Consider the following 18,555-nt stretch of genomic DNA (forward strand, 5'->3'; position numbering starts at 1 on the left):
ATGAAATAAAAATAAGGAAGCTAATTAATAAATTAAGTTTTTAGTGAGGTATAGTTGACATATAATGTTTATTAGTTTCAGTCATTCAATATAGTGATTCAACATTTATCTACATTACACTATGCTCACCACTGTAAGTGTTGTTACTGTCTGTCACCATACAACATTATTATAATATTGACTATATTTCCTATGTTGAGCTTTTCATCCCCGTGACTTATTTATTTTATAAGCCAGGTTGTACCTCTTAATCCCCTTCCCCTATGCCACCCATTCTCTCACCACTCTCCTCTCTGGCAAACACTAGTACTAACTTGTATTTATTAAGTCTATTTCTGTTATTTTGTCTGTTTTGTTTTTTAGATTCCATGTAGAAATCAAATGTTATGGTATTTGCCTTTCTTTATCTGACTTATTTCATTTAAGGTCTATCCATGTGTCACAAATGGCAAGAATTCATTCTTTTTATGGCTGAGTAATATTCCGTGCATATTACCACATCTTTATTCATCTATGGATGGGCACTTGGGTTGCTTTTATGTCTTGCCTGTTGTAAATAACGCTGCAAAAAATGTAGGAGTGCATGTATCTTTTCAAATTAGTGCTTTTTTATTCTTTGGGTAAATACCCAGAAGTGGAATTGTTGGGTTGTATGGTAGTTCTATTTTTACTTTTTGAGAAACTCCACCTCCTTTTCCACAGTGGCTACCCCAATTTGGGTTCCCACCAACAGTGCACAAGGATTCCCTTTCCTCTACATCCTCTCTAACACTTGTTATTTCTTGTATTTTTGATATTAGGCATTTTGATTGGTGTTAGGTAGTATCTCATTGTGGTTTTGATTTGCATTTCCCTAATGATGAATGACGTTGAGCCTCTTTTTGTGTGTCTGTAGGTCTTCTTTGGAAAAATGCCTGTTCAAATCCTTGCCCATTTTTTAAATTGAATTATTTTGGTTTTTAGTGTTGAGTTACATGTTTTGTAGATATATTTTGAATATTAGCTCCTGCTCAGCTATATGGAAGTTAATTAATTTAAAATGTAAAGAATTTCTTAAAGAACATTGAAATAAGTAAAACCAAAAGATCAAAAATGTTGAAGATAAAATAGTGACTGCTAAAGCATAGCAGGATAAAAAAAAGAAAAATATTAAAGGGGTAAAACAGTAATAAAAAGATTAAAAATCAAACACCCTGTTAGAAAAAATAAAATATTGTTTAAAATGCCTACAAAATAAAAGCTTAGAAAGTTTAAAAAGATCAAGAGCAAACAAATATGAAAAGATTAGAAAGATAAAGCTAGAAAACTGATAAAGACTTAAAAGGTGAAAAAATGAGATAACACCATTTGAAATAATTCAAAGCACATAAATCAGAATAAACAGAGAATTCTAAAGTACAAAGGTAAAATTATTTCAGACTAATCCTTAATAAGAAAAAATATACTCATGAAAAATGGTCAAGTGTGAGTGTCTAGGCATGAACTTAGGGCTGCAGCAGGCCTCCAAAGGAGGTGAAAGAGGGTGCGGGATGAGGCAGAGAAAGCGGGCAGGACTTGTGCCCAGTGCGGGAGCCCCTTGAAGGATGGTCTGGTAGGAGCCACGCTGTAGGAATAAGCAGCTGACAGCCAGATTTGTCAAGCCAACTGGGCAGCCAGGAGGCCCCTTCACCCCCTGATATGTGCCAGTCACAGCTGCAGCAGTCAATAATGGTCTGTGGAGGCAAGAGGCACCTTATTACACTCAGGGCCACAGACAGCATAAGACAGGAGTAAGTGAACATACCAGTTTTAAATGCAAGTTAGCTCACCCTTCTTAGCTACATGCTCTTAGGTAAATTTCCCAAGTTCTCTAAGGCTCAAGCTTCTCATGAGAAAAGTGGGAATAGTACAGCTACCTCATGATGCTATTTGGAAGATTCTATACAGTAAAGCTTACAAATTCTGTTACAAGTAATCAACAAAGGTGGTTTTTATCATTAACTCATGAGGAAGGAAAAAGTCCATTTGCCTTGCAGCTATACAGAAAAAAAAATTTTTAAGGTGTTAAGATTTCTTGAAGGAGAACTAGAAAAGGTTGAACCACACCATCTTTTTCTTTCTTTTTTTTTTTTTGGCTTAAAATAACACAAATTTATCTTACATTTCTGGAGTTCAAAAGTCCTAAAATTATCAGCAGAGCTAAATTCTTTCTGCAGACCATAGAAGAGAATCTATTTCCTTGCCTTTTCTAGTCTCTAGAGGCACGTGTGTGTGGTCTCTCTTTCTCTCTCCCCCTTCTTCTGTCTGTCCCACCCCCTCACCCCCATCTCTCACTCATTTCTGTAGTCACAAGCGCCTTCTCTGACCCTCCTGAACCTCCCCACTCCCCACCACCAAGGAATCCTGATTACATCAGGGCCACCTGGACAATCAAGGATATCCTCTCCATCTCAAGATCCTTAATCATATGTACAAAATCCTTTTGCCATGTAAAATTATATATTTGCAGGTTATAGGGATTAGGACATGGATGTCTTTAGGGGACCATTATTCTGTATACTATATCCCCTATAAGGATTAATCTAATATCCATCTTAAGATGTCCTACATTAAGCCATACCTCGTGTTAGTAGAGGATTATTTACATCTACCTCAGCGGAACTTCTACCATCAGACCTCTGCAGCTGACAATATTCCCCTTACTGTTGACATATGCAAATGGGGCCCAGTGCTCAGTCCAGGGAAAAAGAGAGAGCCCTCCCCAAAAAAGTATGGAGGAGTGGGGCCCAGCAGGTTGTGGTGAAAGTCAAGGGAACACAGCACTCTGGACATGTTACTGCCTTAGCTGTCTAGGAATTCATAAGAAAGGTAAAAGAGTGAGAACTTATTGGAAGGAGGAAGGAAAGTCAACCAGCTTCTTCACCTTTCTCAGCTGCACTTATATAGACTCCTGTGTGTGTGTAAAAAGCACACACAAAATTCACCATCTCAACTATCTTAAAGTGTACAACTCAGTGGCATCAGTATACTTATAATGTTATTCAGCCATCACCACTATTTTGAAAACACTTTCATCACTGCAAAAAGAAACCCTGTACCCATTAGTCACTCCGCATTCCGCTTTTCTCCAAACTTTGACAGCCACTTATCTACTTTTGCTTATATGTAGAATGTCATATTCAGAGAGTTCATATAAATGGAGACATATGAAATGTGGTCTTTTGTATCTGGCTTCTTTCACCTTGCACAATGTTTTCAAAGCCCATCCATATTGTAGTGTATATCAGTACTTCATTACTTTTTGTGGCCAAATAATATTCCATTTTATGGATATACCAGCCTTGTTTATCTGTTCACCAGTTGATGGACATTTGGATTGTTTCCAACTTTTGGCTGTAGTGAGTAATGCTGCTATAAGCATTCATCTGTGAGTTTTTGTTTGAACATCTATTTTCAATTATTTTGGGTATACACTTAAGAGTGGACTGCATTAAATAAAAGGGGGTGCGCCTGGGTGGCTCAGTCGGTTAAGCCTCCGGCTTCAGCTCAGGTCATGATCTCATAGTTTGTGGGTTTGAGCCCCGCGTCAGGCTTTGTGCTGACAGCTAGTTCAGAGCCTGGAGCCTGTCTTCAGATTCTGTGTCTCCCTCTCTCTCTCTGCCCCTCCCCTGCTCGCGCTGTCTCTCTCCATCTCTCAAAAATAAATAAAAAACATTAAAAAAAAAAGAGTGGACTGGAGAGCCAAATGATAATTATGTGTTTAATGGGCCATCTTTTTTTTATTTAAAAAAATTTTGGGGGGCACCTGTGTGGCTCAGTCGGTTAAGTTTTGACTTCAGCTCAGGTCGTGATCTCACGTTTGTGGATTCAAGCCCCACATCAGGCTCTGGGCTGACAGCTCAGAGCCTGGAGCCTGCTTCTGATTCTGTGTCTCTCTGCCCTTCCCCGCTCATGCTCTGTTTCTGTCTGTATCAAAAATAAATTAAAAAAAAATTTTTTTTAATTTTATAATGTGCCATCTTTTAAAAATACAATGTAAATAAAACTTAAGTAAATTCAACAAAAACCATTACTATATTCAAGTAGGGAATATGTGCTCTCAAGGAGAAGATGGCAAAAGAAAAAGGGACAGAAGGGGAAAAAAGGAGAAGAAGATAAAAGAGGAAAAAAATAAAAGAAAAAACTGTGAATTAGTTGGAATATAGGTTCAGCCCTGTAAAAGAAACCAAAATAATAATAACCTGGCAAATACGGGTGTAGTTTTTAGTGATGTGAGGGGCATGGTGCCAGGGCTTCAACAGCTTTCCAAATGGCGACTCCAGTCTGTACCATCACATCTACACTTAGGGTGGCTAACTTGTCCCAGTTTGCCAGAGACCTTTCCAGTTTTAGCTCAGAAGGTCCAAGTCTCAGGAATCTGTACAAACAGGTTGGTCACCCTGTCATATTCCATCCAGTAGGAGGGGGAGAGGAGGAAGTGCAGGTTATGCCTTCCCTTTAAAGGTATAACCTGGAGGTATACTTATTGTTTCTGTTCATATCTTACTAGCCAACAACTAGTCCACCTGGCCACATCTAGTTATAGAAAGGCTCAGAAATTTGACCTGGAGCTGAACAGCTACGGGTCCAGCTAAAACTTAGGGATTCATTACTAAAATAGGATAATGGAAAGACAGAGACAACCAGTTGTCTCTACCAACATACATGACAAAGAGGAGGAGGAGGAGGATGAAGAGGAGGAGGAGAGAGAAAGGAAGAGAGAAAATCCCAAGCAAGTTCCGTGCTGTCAGCATAGAGCCCAATGGGGATTCAATCTCATGAACTGTGAGATCATGACCTGAGTGAGCCTAAATCAAGCATCAGACGCTTAACAGACTAAGCCACTCAGGCACCTCTCTTCCTTCTTTTTAATAAGAAACAGCCTTTATCTGTCAAGATCTTGGTTCGAGTGAAACAACTGAGGAGAATGTAATGAAAGGACTGTCTATGGGGTGAGGACAGGGTTCAGGTTAATCACAAGGATGGTGCAGTACTCTAAGGCTAGCAACTGTGTAGAGCCATCGTGCCCCTCCTCTCAAGGGCAAGAGGAGGAAAGGGTTACCGGAGACTGGGAGGAGCAGCTGTGGTTGTAGGAGACTGCCACCCAGCATAGTTACAACCTCCCCTGAGGCAATATAGTTAATTCAGGTCCGGCAGGGAAAGTAGAGCCTGGGGAATAAACCCTCCAACCGTTCTCTCCTCCTATCCTCCAATCTCCTCCCCAATAGGAGAGTCAGCCTCCTGGGGCACAGAAATAGGAGGAGGCAAATCTGGAGGGGCAGAAACAAAATACCCAACAAATCAACTTTTCATTAAAACAGCTCAAGTGTACAGAGTTAATAAGCATGATTTAAATGAATAAATAAACAATAAATAGAATAATAGTTACTTTACATTTTAAATTAGTCTTAATATTATTAATTGTAACTTCATCTAATGCTAGTCTCATATAGAGAACTTGATTTGCAATTCTCTATGGAACTCATCTTTAGTTTTATTTTGAAGCCTAATCTAAGACTTGTACTTACCCGCCAGACTCACTTGGTAGATTCCTGTCTCTGTTTTCAATAGGGTATTTTACCATATTATGAAAAGTATTTTATTTGCCCCTGTAATTATCCCCTTGACATGGCTTATTAGCTATGAATGCATGACTATGAGTGCATTCTCCATAATAAAAACAAACAAATGAAACCATTTTGTGAGCACGTGTTTATCCTGGGATTCCAGTAATTTGTTTGAAAATAGATTCAAGCTCCCAGGAAGTCACTGATCTTTAAAATTCTACCTCCCATTATAAACAAAACATGTAAATTAGTACAACAAGCACTAATTCCCGAGCTAATCAACGGACAAAGGATATGAATAAACAATTTTTAGAAAGAGAATAAGATATGTTCAGCTTTACTAGTGATCAAAGAAAAGCAGACTTTAAATAACCAGATTCAAATTTGGTCACCAGCAAATTAGCAAAATCAGAATTTGTAAATCTTATCCAATCTATCAAGGGTGCAGAGAAACAATGTAACTTGTCCAATATTTTGGAAAGCATTTTGACAATATGTATCAAGACTCTTTACAATATTAGTACATTTCCAAAATGGAGCAAGTGCCATGTTCCAGACCCTTCTCTTGTAGGGTTTTCACCAGATTTCTATAGTTAAAAAAACACACATTTCTTCTCTATCTGGGTGTGAAGGGGTATGGAGATGGATAATAAACAGTCAATAAATCAACAGGATGAATTCAGGTAATGATAAATTCCACAAATGAAATAAATGTGTTCATGGGAGGCAGTACAGAGAGGGGCTTATCAGTGAAGTCACCTTTCAAGAAATAAATGATAAGTTGAGACCTACATGAGTAGAAGCCAGTCCTGGGAAGATCTGGGAGAAGAGAGTCCCAGGTTCAACTGAAGGTGGCACCATTCTACCTGGGAGCCAGCATGTACGTCTGGGAAGTAGCTGAAGGCTTGTGCGGATGTCACCAGGAGGGACAAGAGACCAGACGAATGACAGGCCAGTGCAAGGGGATGTAAGGGTTGGGTTTTTACTCAGAATATGATGGAAGTCACTGGAGAAGTCTAAACTGGGAGGGATGGGAATTAGGAGGGTCACTCTGTAATTCTGTATCTACTAACTTAGAAGTATGTCCAGAATGTAGTATTTTAGATCCAACCCTTCACTGGAGTTTATAGCACCCTGATGGTGCACAGGCTTGAAACAGAAATGAAATCAAGTTATCAAAAGAGTTGTCTATGTTACATGTCTGAGTCGCAGTGTGCTATAACTTTTGTGTTTATATAAAGAGGCAGTGTGACTCTTCAGGCCTCTTTGCCTCAGCTCCAGAAGCAAGGTGATGAAGAGAAGGTGACCATTGGGAAAGCATAGCAATGAGATGCACATGTTGTGCTGCTGCTGTCTGTTTAAGGCCTACCCTCTTCAGAAGTTGGCCTGTGGCAAGTGTGGCTTTCCTGCCAAGTAGAAGAGAAAGTATAACTGCAGGTCTAAGGTTGAAAGATGAAACACCCCTGGGACCAGTCAAACGAGGCACCTAAAGATTATATGCTGCAGATTTAGGTGTGGATTCCATGAAGGAATAACATCTAAACCCAAGAGAGCAGGTGTTGCAGTATTCAGTTCATCTTAAGGATTTCAATGATTAGTCAGCCCCATGGTTCAAACCAGAAAACCTGGGAATATCCTGGATTCTTCTAGCCCGTTTTTAAGCATCACAAGTCCTACTGTATATTCCTTATTGTTTCCAAACCCTTGCATTTCCCTCCATCTCCTCTGTTGCTAATCTAGATCAAGCCGCCATGAGCTCTCCTCTTGATTAAGAGAACAGTCTGACTCACCTCCCCGCTGCTGCTCTCATCTCCTCCTAATTCATGATTTGCGTAAGCTTGCTTAAACCATTCAATGACTGGTGTGTGCTCTCAGGATAAAATCCAAACTCCCTGACATGGCTTAAAATCTCCTCTCCATCTGGGCCAGTATAACTCTTTAGCCTTCATTTTCTGGGCCTTTACACTTGCTTTTCCCTTGGCATAAAACTTTCTCTTGATCCTGTCTTTGCCTGGCTAACAGCTGCGGTCTCACTTCTTCCACAAAACTGTGGCTGAGACAGAACCAAGTACAGGACTCATCACTCTCTCTGTTGACTATCCTCCCACCTCACACACCCACCCTAATCTCTGAGCTCCGAGAGCAGGAGAATGAAGGTTTGGTGCTCAGCCTCCCCTGGGAGTGTCAGAGAGGTGGCACTGGAGCTGCGTTTCAAAGGTGAGCAGAAATTATTATCTGCCTTTACCAGCATTCCCCACCACAGTGGTATATATGTTACAACTGATTAACCTACATTGACACATCATGCTCATCCGAAGTTCATAGTTTGCGTTACATTCACTGTTAGTGTTGCACATTTTATGTATAATGTATATGATGCTGTATAATGACATGTATCCATCATTATAGTATCACACAGAGTAATTTCACTGACTTTAAAATCCTATGTGCTCTGTCCATTCATCCCTCTCCCTGAGCTCCCAGTCTCTAGCAGCCACTGATCTTTTTACTATCTTCATAGTTTTGCCTTTTCCAGAATGTCATACAGATGGAATCATACAGCATGTAGCTTTTTCGGATTAGCATCTTTTACTTAGTAATATGCACTTAAGAATCTTTATCTAGGGGCACCTGGGTGGCTCAGTCAGTTAAGCACTTGACTTTGGCCTTTTACAATCTTAGTTTAACCTCTTGATCACATCAGTTCAACTGTGAGCCCTGGGCATTTTAAAATGTATGGCTCTTTGTCCCTTATATACATGATCTCGCAGTCTGTGAATTTGAACCTGGTGTTAGCTCTGTACTGACAGCTTAGAGCCTGGAGCCTATTTTAGATTCTGTGTCTCCCTCTCTCTCTACTCCTTCCTCACTCATTCTCTCTCTCTCTCTCTCTCTCTCTCTCTCTCTCTCTCGCTCTCTCCCTCTCTCCCTCCCTCCCTCCCTCCCTCCCTATCTCTCTTAAAAGTAAATAAACATTAAAAATTTTTTTAATAATGTTAAAAAATAAAATAATAAAAAAAGAATCTTCCATGTCTTTTCATGGCTTGAGAGCTTATTCCTTTTTACGTACTGATTACCTGGATATATTACACTGTATTTATCCATTTTTTTCTGCTGAAGAACATCTTGGTGGCTTTCAAGTTTGGGCAACTACTGATATAATAAAGCAATAAAGCTGATATAAACATTTGTGTGCAGGTTTTGTATGAACATGAGGTTTCAACTCCTTTGGAAAATACCAAGGAGCACAATTGCTGGATCCTGTCATAAGAATATGCTTAGTTTTCTAAGAAACTGCCAAACTGTCTTCCAAAGTGGCCATACTATTTTTCATTCCCACCAGCAAGGAAGAAGTTGCTATTGTTTCACATCCTTACAAGCATTTGGTGTTGTCAGTGTCTTGGATTTAACCACTCTGGCAGGTATATAGTAGTAGCATGAAAGATGGTTTTGAGGATGCCACGTGGCAGGTGAGTGGACCAATGAGAGGATTTTATCTTTCCAAAGCTTCTCATCATGACAACTATGTCCTCAAATATGATTTATTACTGGTTCTAATAGCCAAGTTCAGCTAAGTCAAATAAGTAAAAATATGGGTTTTTTTTTTTTGAAGTCAGATGATGTTTAAACAGAAAAAATATTTAAGGTGGTCTATTCAATAGTTTGTTCTTTTCATGAATACTTCCTCAACTTTCTAAGGTTAGGTATTACTTCCCTATAGCTCTTGTTAAACCAGGAACTGTAAGGATTAAACTTGTTTCCCTAAATATGGAAGAGGTAAACCAGTTTTACTCTCCAGAGCTGTTACGATATGGGGGGAATGCCTCTCTCACTTTAGGCAAATGAGATGGAGTTTTGAAAGGCTATCACTCTTAAAAATCACTGACAGTGAGAACCTTTCACCATTTAGTTTAACCTCTTGATCACATCAGTTCGACTGTGAGCCCTGGGCATTTTAAAATGTATGACTCTTTGTCCCTTATATATATGTTTCCTTTCTCACAATGCAAACCCTGTCTTCCTTGACATATTAGAAGGATAGTTTTCTTTATTTCCAAAGGAAAGTGCTATGATAATTTTCTATCTCAAAATTAATCTTCTAATTACTGTTGTGGCATATGTATGCATTAAAATATGTATAGCTAAACATCTCTTCTTTCATGAAAATAGTACTTATCATGTTATTTTCATTAATAATGAATAATGAATACTAATGTAAATTTCACTAATGAATGAAAATAACATTTATGTAAATATGTTATTAATTATTTATCTACCTATCTATCTATCAAACTGTATGATAAGTATTACTGGAGCAATCTTATCTGTGAGTTAACTGAGACCCATAGAGATTAGATAATGTGCCCAATCACCCAGTAAATGATGACCCAAGACCCGTGCATGACTCAAAGCCCTTGTTCCTTCCATTGTACAAGTACCTCTCCTTATGTCTGTTGTTTCATAATGCAATTTTTTTTTATTTAAAAAAATTTTTTTTAACGTTTCTTTATTTTTGAGACAGAGAGAGACAAAGCATGAGCTGAGGGTGGGCAGAGAGAGAGGGAGACACACTCTGAAGCAGGCTCCAGGCTCTGAGCTGTCATCACAGAATCCAATGCAGGGCTCAAGCCCACAAATGGTGAGATCATGACCTGAGCTAAAGTCGGATGCTCAACCGACTGAGCCCCCCAGGTGCCCCTATGCAATTAAGAGCGTTCAGTAACACTGTTAATAATACCACAAAAATGACCCTTCACCCCCAGAAAGCTCTTAGAGGCTAAAAGAGCTCTGTGGGAGATGTATATGATGACAAAAGTAGAGACCTGAGGGGGTAGAACCTAGAAACACAGTCAATTGGCTGCAGATACACTGTCATACAGGTGGGAAAGTTGAGTAGAGTGTTTGGAACACCTCCCAGATGGTATTAGTACAGCTTACTCCTAAGGCAGAGCCATTCAGTTGGATTTATGTTCATTTCATAGGTCATTAGCATTTCTTTGGTCTATTTTAATGTTGTTTATTTTATGTTTTTAAATATTTTTTATTTTTTTTTTTAGTTTTTGAGAGGGAGAGTGAGAGCAAGCGCACGAGTGGGGGAAGGACAGAGAGAAAAGGAGACCTAGAATCCGAAGCAGGCTCCAGGTTCTGAGCTGTCAGCACAGAGCCCGATGCAGGGCTTGAACCTATGAACTACAAGATCATGACCTGAGCCGAAGCCGGACACTTAACCGACGGAGCAACCCAGGTGCCCCTAATATTGTTTATTTTCAATCTGTAAATGCTTCGATAGTTGATTAGAAGATATAGATGCAAAAAAAAATTATTTAAAACATTTTCTTAGTTTTCTTTCAGCACAGTTACAGTTTTATTTTTTCCTTCTTAAATCTTTGAACTTCTGGTATAAAGTATGATATAGAAATTCAATTTTACCTTTTTTTCAGATAACTATCCAATTTTTGCTGTGGGATCATTTGTCATATTTGTAACCACCCAGTGTCATTTGAATCCCATTTCTGGATTTGGGGATGTCCCAAATGTTATGTGTCCTGACTCCACAAAGTATGAGGTAACATTCAATTCAGATTTACCCCCAGACCTGAAACAAAACAAAACAGACAAAATACATGAAACAATAGTTTTCAAACATAACATTATGTGGTGCGTGGCCATGATTCCTGAAAAGGGGGAAACAAGTGAGATGAGCTCTACAATTGCCCAAGCCTACATTTTTGAGAGTTTTTAGTCTATAATTCAGGGAGTGGGAATTTAGGCAAAGGCTCCAGGCTTCCTTGAATTGAAGAGATAGACTTAGGAGACTGTGGAGGCTAAGGCAGCTAGAATTCACAGAGTGGAGTACCAGAGCGGGAAGGAGTTGCACACACAAAACAGTTCTGGATAATTGTAAAAGGTCCACTTGGAGTGGTTAGCCAAATGCTCTAAATACTCAGAGCACATGAGTAAGTAATCTACCCCAAACTAGGGAAATAACTGTCTTAAAGGAATACAACCACCAGAGTTTGGAGAGAGCCAGGAATAGCCAATGACTGGACCAGGCAGAGAAGCATATGTCACCATTCATGGGGTATTAGGTAAAGTTCTCAGAAGAGCAAAATAAGCCTTGGATGAATTCCCTCAATACTGTGATAAAACACTATAACAAAGCTTAGTGCTATGTATAGGAGTACAAAAAGTATCTGGCATCCAGGAAAGCAAAATTCACCATGTCTGGCATCTGATCAAAAAAACCCACTGGACATACCATCTACAATGAGAAGAAAAATCAGTGCACTGAAACAGACCCACATGTCATGGATATAAAATCAGGAGACAAGGACACTAAAACAATTATTATCAATATATCCCATATGATCAAAAAGATAGAAGAAAGCAGAAACATGTCAGGCAGAGAGACAGGGAAAATATACAGAAGACCCAAATTAAAGTTCTAGAGATTAAAAAAAAAAAAACAACAATGTCTGAAATGAAAAATGCCATGGGAGAGATTAGCAGCAGATTAGATACTGCAGAAGAAAAATTCGTAAGCTTGAAATCAAAGCAATAAAAATGATCTAAAATAAAACACAGTGAGAAGACTGGAAAACTAACAGGGCATCAGAGAGCTGTAGGACAACTTCAGGTGGCCGAATATAGGTCCAACTGGAGTATGAGAAAGAGAAAAGATAGAGAGGAAAACAAAACAAAACAAAAACATTTGAAGTAATGACTTTTTTTTCAAATTACTTGAAAATTTGTAAATCTACAGATCCAAGAAGCTCAACAACTTTAAGCAGAAGAACATGAAGAAAACTCTCTTAAGGCACATGATAATCAAATGAAACTCACCATAATAGCCACAATACAAGAAATGTTAAAGGAAGTTCTGCAGACAGGAAAAAATAAAAAGATACCAAATGGAAACCCGGATCTACATAAAGGAGTGAAAAATCCCAGAAATGGTAACTGCATGGGTAAACATTTAAGATTTTTCTTATTTTCTTAATCTCTTTAATAGAAAATTGATTTTAAACAAAATGATAAAAATTTATTTTGGGCCTTATGTTATATGTAAAGGTAAAATGCATGAAAATCAAAATGTTATAAAGGACTGACAATTGCAGAGTAGGGAGGTTTAAGACTCTGTTCCTCTTTTTGTTTTTGCTTTTTCAACGTTTATTTGTTTTTGAGAGAAAGGTGCAGAGGATCATAGGCTCCCATCTCCGTGCTGACAGCAGGGACCCCCACGTGGGGCTTGAACTCATGAATGTGAGATTGTGACCTAAGCCAAAGTCAGAGGCTTAACTGACTGAGCCACCCAGGCACCCCAAACTCTGCTCCTCTTTTAAAGCAATCATTAAATTTATAAAAACTGTCTTAATGAACTTTTATAGAACTTTAGAACATAATAAAAACTTTAACAACCAGGGAATTCTAAATGCAGAAAGAAGCTGCTGAACTTTTGTAATACAGCATTGTTTGGAATTTTTCCTTATCTACCTACCATCTCTCACCTCCCAGATCAGCAGCAGTCACAAAATAAGTCTCAGAAAATTTAGAAGGATTGAAAGCATACAAAGCATATTCTTTGACAACAGCAGAATAAAATGATAAATCATTGACAAAAGAAAAACAAGAAAATTGATGAAGTAGAAATTAAACACCCTTAAATAATCACTGGGTCAAAGAAGAATCACAAGAGAAATTAGAAAATATCTTGAGACAAATGAAAACAAAAACACAACATACCAAAACTTAGGGCATGCAGCAAAAACAATGCACAGAGGAAACAAAAGATCTCAAATCAATAACTGTACACCTTAACAAACTAGGAAGAGGAGAAAAAAACTAAATCCAAAGCTAGCAGAAGAAAGAAATAAAGATTTGAGATCATTGAAATAGAGGTTAGAAAACAATAGGGAGAATTAATGATACCAAATGTTGTTTCTTAGAAAACGGCAACTAATATGACAAACCGTTAGCTACACTAACCAAAAAAAGAAAAAAAGACTCAATTAAGAAATTAGAAGGGAAAGTGGGGTATTATTATCAACCTTATAGAAATAAAAAGAATTATGAGAAAATACTATGAACAATTATACACCAAAAAATTAGATATGTGAAATGGAAAGTTCCTAGAAACACACAAACCACCAAAATTGACTGAAGAAAAAATATATAACCTGAGCATACCTATAATAAGAGATCGAATCAGTCATCAAAAACTTCCCAGTAAAGAAAACCCCAGAACTAGATGGCTTCATTGGTAAATTCTACCTGGTTCATTTAGGCATGTTGTCCTGCCTTCTCCCTTTTTTCTTTCTAGGCATTTGTGCCCTGTCTTTGAATGCCAGGCCTCTCTGATTTTTCCAGCTGTGTGTATGTGCCCAGACTTTTCTGTGGTAATGCTGTGTTCACCAGAAAAATCTGCCTGGGTCATCTGTTGATCTCATGGATCTGCCTGGTATCTCTGGTTCCTTTCAGCCTGGTCATGTCCACTAAGCTGAAAATGTTCCTGGGCATAACAGAGACAAAGGCAAGGACACAGGTAATCTGGAGAGAACTGTGTAAAGAAGGAAGTTGGTTGAGAATATATATGAAAAGGGAATCAGTAAGGAACATGGGAGCAATAGATCCAAACTGTCAAGGATCAGTTCAATATTTATTGAGGAACTGCTATTAGCTAGTGCTATTAAGTATAGATTCAAAGAAAATAAGAGGATAGAAAAATCCCAGGCAGAATCTTTGAATGAGAAGGTAGGCAAGCCTATCTGAGATTCAGGGAATGCCCAAAGGTTGGGGTTAAAACTGAGTCAAAGGCGGGTGTACCCAGTACCATGGTCATCTAAGGGCCAAAAGTTTCATTTCTTTTTTTAATTAAAAAATTTTTAAAGTTTACTTATTTTTTAAAATGGTTTTGTTTAGTATTGAGACAGAGAGAAACAGAGCACGAATGGGGGACAGTCAGAGAGAGAGGGAGACACAGAATCTGAAGCAGGCTCCAGACCCTGAGCTGTCAGCACAGAACCTGATGCAGGGCTCGAACCCACGAACACGTGACATCCTGACTTGAGCTGAAGTCAGAGGCTTAACCAACTGAGCCACCCAGGTGCCCCAAAGGGCCAAAAGTTTCAAACAGTAGATCAGAGTCAGCCCAGTTTTTATCAAGAGCGTAATAAAAAGAAACAAAACTGGCTTTTCCTTATTACTTTGGTTGTAGAAAACTTCAAGAGAATTTTGTTCTCACTGTAATAATGAAAATGAGCTGGCTTATCTACAGAATCATGGTTAGATCCATTAGAAGCTCCCAAAGAAACCTAATAAATGATAATCCATGAAGTGGAAAGCCTTCTTAGGAGAAAAGGAACCATCTGATTTCATTTATGGCAGAGCAGCAGAATCAGCAGAAGGAAGAATCTGTGGATGCAGGTGAGAAGAACACAGCTGAATACTATGTGAATTTCTGAAGGCAGGATGTGGTCTATGACAGTTTAGAATTCTTGGAATGTTAAGACACAGGTGAGTCTGAAACAAACTGCCAACTCTTTTCCATAGACCTTTTTACTGACTTCTCAGAAGAAAGGTTAAGACAGGCCATTTGAGAGACACCCTCTGAGGCACAGAAGTGTTAGGCCTGTTGATGTCTGAGGGTGAAGCCAGAGAATGGAGGACCACTCTGGCCCTTACACTAAATATGAGGGAGCAGTTACCTACCACTGGGGAGAGACAAGTAAGCTGTGAAAGCCCCCCTGAAGAAACCCCCCAAGCCCTCCAGGCCTTACACTGAGTATCAGGCAGTATCTGCTGCTTGGAGAAGATAGAAAAGCTCAGCAAGACCCCTGAAATACAGTGATGTGGGATCTGCTGACCTCTGTGGGTAGAGGAAGAAAAGGAAGACAAATCTTCCAGACATTCAGTTAGCAAGTCCTGTTAAGAGAAATGTTCTGATACTGCAGGGTCAGGACTAATGTGAGACAAATGTAGCAAATGAGGAACTTGCCCTTGGCACAAGAAAGGGGTATGCCCCCCAAACAGCAATTATGATAAATGATATTTTAATGCAATATTTACAAAAACCCAAAGTTATGCAAAAACATCTATGATGAGAAAAATCTAAAAATTTTATTTTATTTAAAAAAAATTTTTTTTGAGAGACAGAGAGAGACAGTGTGAGAAGGAGAGGGTCAGAGAGAGGGAGACACAGAATCGGAAGCAGGCTCCAGGCTCTGAGCTAGCCGTCAGCACAGAGCCTGACGTGGGGCTCGAACCCACGAACCATGAGATCATGACCTGATCCAAAGTCGGATGCTTAATTGACTGAGCCACCCCAGTGCCTCCTAAAAATTTTAAATACAGAAGTGATATTACTGATTCATCTTTCTGCCTCAGGCTCCAAAATAGCTCAGCACAGCATTAACAGATCCTGTCTCATTTTTTATCTCAGCAAATGCCTCACTTGCTTTGCCTTAGTCCTGGCCTTGACTTTCAAATAATTCAAAGTGTAATAAGCTGAATCCAATTAACAAACGTAAAACTCAGTGCCAGATCATTTGGGACCAACTAAATTGTCCCAATTCCCCCCACTACAGCTTGACAGAAGAAATATGCCTTTTTCTGAGCATGAATATTATTTATTCCAGGATCCTCTGTTATTTAATTTATAAATTCTTTTTTAAAGAGAAAGAAAAACAAATCTGTTGTTAAGTGATAAAGTACACAGTAGAACCAGACACAGAGCTGCCCTATATGTTGGCATAATGAGATCCTTGTTTTAAAATAACTGTGATAAATATGTAAATTATTTAGTGGTAAAAGTAGACAACATATATCAACAGGTGGGGAATTTTCCCTAGAGAGAGGAAAACTATTAAGAAGAACCAAGTGGGGTGGGGGGAATGCCTGGGTGGCTCAGTCAGTAAAGTCTCTGACATTGGCTCAGGTCATCATCTCACAGTTTGTGAGTTCAAGCCCTGCATCGGGCTCTGTGCTGACAGCTTGGAGCCTGGAGCCTGCTTTGGATTCTGTATCTTCCTCTCTCTCTGCCCATCCCATGCTCACCCTCTGTTTCTTTCTCTCTCAAAAATAAATAAACATTTAAAAAAAGAACCAAGTGGAAATGCAAGAAGTGAAAAAATACAAGAGATAATTTTTTTTGTTTTATTTTTTGAGAGAGAGAGAGAGACAGTGAGAGCAGGGGGCAGACAGACAGAGGGAGAAACAGAATCTGAAGACAACTTCTGAGCTTTGAGCCAGCTATAAGCACAGAGCCTGACACGGGGCTCAAACCCACAAATGGTGAGATCATGACCTGAGCTGAAGTTGGACGCTTAACCAACTGAGCCACCCAGGTGCCCTGAAACAATTCTTTTAAAGGGCAGGTTAGACATAGATATCAGCTAACTTGAAGAAAGTCATTAGAAATTACTTGAAACAAAATACAAAGAGGAGAAAAAGTAAAAAAAAAAAGCATCTGAGTTGTGTTGAACAATATTGAATAGTTTAATACATGTGTGTATTGAGTCCCACAGAGAAGAGAGATAGAATAGGGCAGAAAATATTTGAAGAGATAATGGCTGAGAATTCTTCTAAACTTAACTAAGACATTAGCTCACATGATCTAAGAAGCATATTGATCTAAAAAGATCAGTAAATTTACAGTGAGTTATTTACAAGGAAACTGCACCTAGACACATTAGAGTTAAATTGCTAATATCTAAAGGCAAACAGAATATTTTGAAAGCAGAGACTAGAAGACACATTACATAGTGGGAACAATAATAAGAATAATGTCTGGCTTCTCATCTGGAATAATAAAGATCAAGAGATAACATATTGCCATCTTGAAAGGTAAAAGAAAAAAAATCCGTCAATCCTGAATTCTATATCTAGCAAAAACATCATTCAAAAATGAAGGTGAAATTAAGAGTTTTTGAACAGACAAAAGCTGAGATAATTTATCTACAGCAAATCTCCACTACAAAATCTACTGAAACAAGTTCATTATTATGAAAAAAATGCTGGACTCTAACCAAAGGCTGCAAAAGTGAATGGTTTGGATATATTTGTGATAAACTGAATTAAACTTTCTCTGTAAGAAGAAAAATTAAGATCACTTATCTGAAAACAAACATGAAGCCTGACCTTCCAATTTGCTTTCTTAATAAGTCCTTCTAAAGTAAGATCTTAAAGCTATGTGTGACATTTTTTTCATAATGAATCCTCACAGAGCATTTCTTAGCTTGTGGTAAGCACAAAGCAGGAGGAAGACATGTTTAAGAGCTTTACTATTAGCTTTACTATTAGTTGATTGTTGTTCTCCTCTTATTTGATTAAGTCAAAATACAAACCAGCACTGATACCCAGTTTCCAATATTTTAAAATGTATTGAATACTTATGAAAAATATTCCTCATACATTGTGTATGTGCTGCTTATATACCTCAAGTTAAATCGATGGCTTTGACTATGCTCTAAAGCAATGTGAATAATGCAAAAATTATTATTATTACTTATAACCATGAGATAAGTCCTGACATTAGGGCTAGGTACCATTTTGTACTTTCCCCTTATGTTGTCTGTAGTGTACATATTCCCCAAATCATTGAGCTGCTCTTAAAAACAAAAAAGAGGGGTGCCTGGGTGGCTCAGTCGGTTGAGTGTCCAACTTCAGCTCAGGTCATGGTCTCAAAGTTCTTGGGTTTGAGCCCCACATCAGGCTCTGTGCTGACAGCTCAGAGCCTAGAGCCTGTTTCAGATTCTGTGTCTCCCTCTCTCTGCCCTTTCTCCAATATCACTCTGTCTCTCTTTCTCTCAAAAATAAAGTAAAAACTTAAAAAAACAATTAACAAAAAACAGCTTGACATTGTGTACATATTTTCTTTTCATTGATCAAACTACACACATGGAAATGTGTAATAAAACTAAGTGGAGTATATATATATATATATATATATATATATATATATATATATATATAT

This window comes from Suricata suricatta, chromosome 4, assembly GCF_006229205.1.
Source record: "Suricata suricatta isolate VVHF042 chromosome 4, meerkat_22Aug2017_6uvM2_HiC, whole genome shotgun sequence".
In the NCBI taxonomy this organism is placed as follows: Eukaryota; Metazoa; Chordata; class Mammalia; order Carnivora; family Herpestidae; genus Suricata; species Suricata suricatta.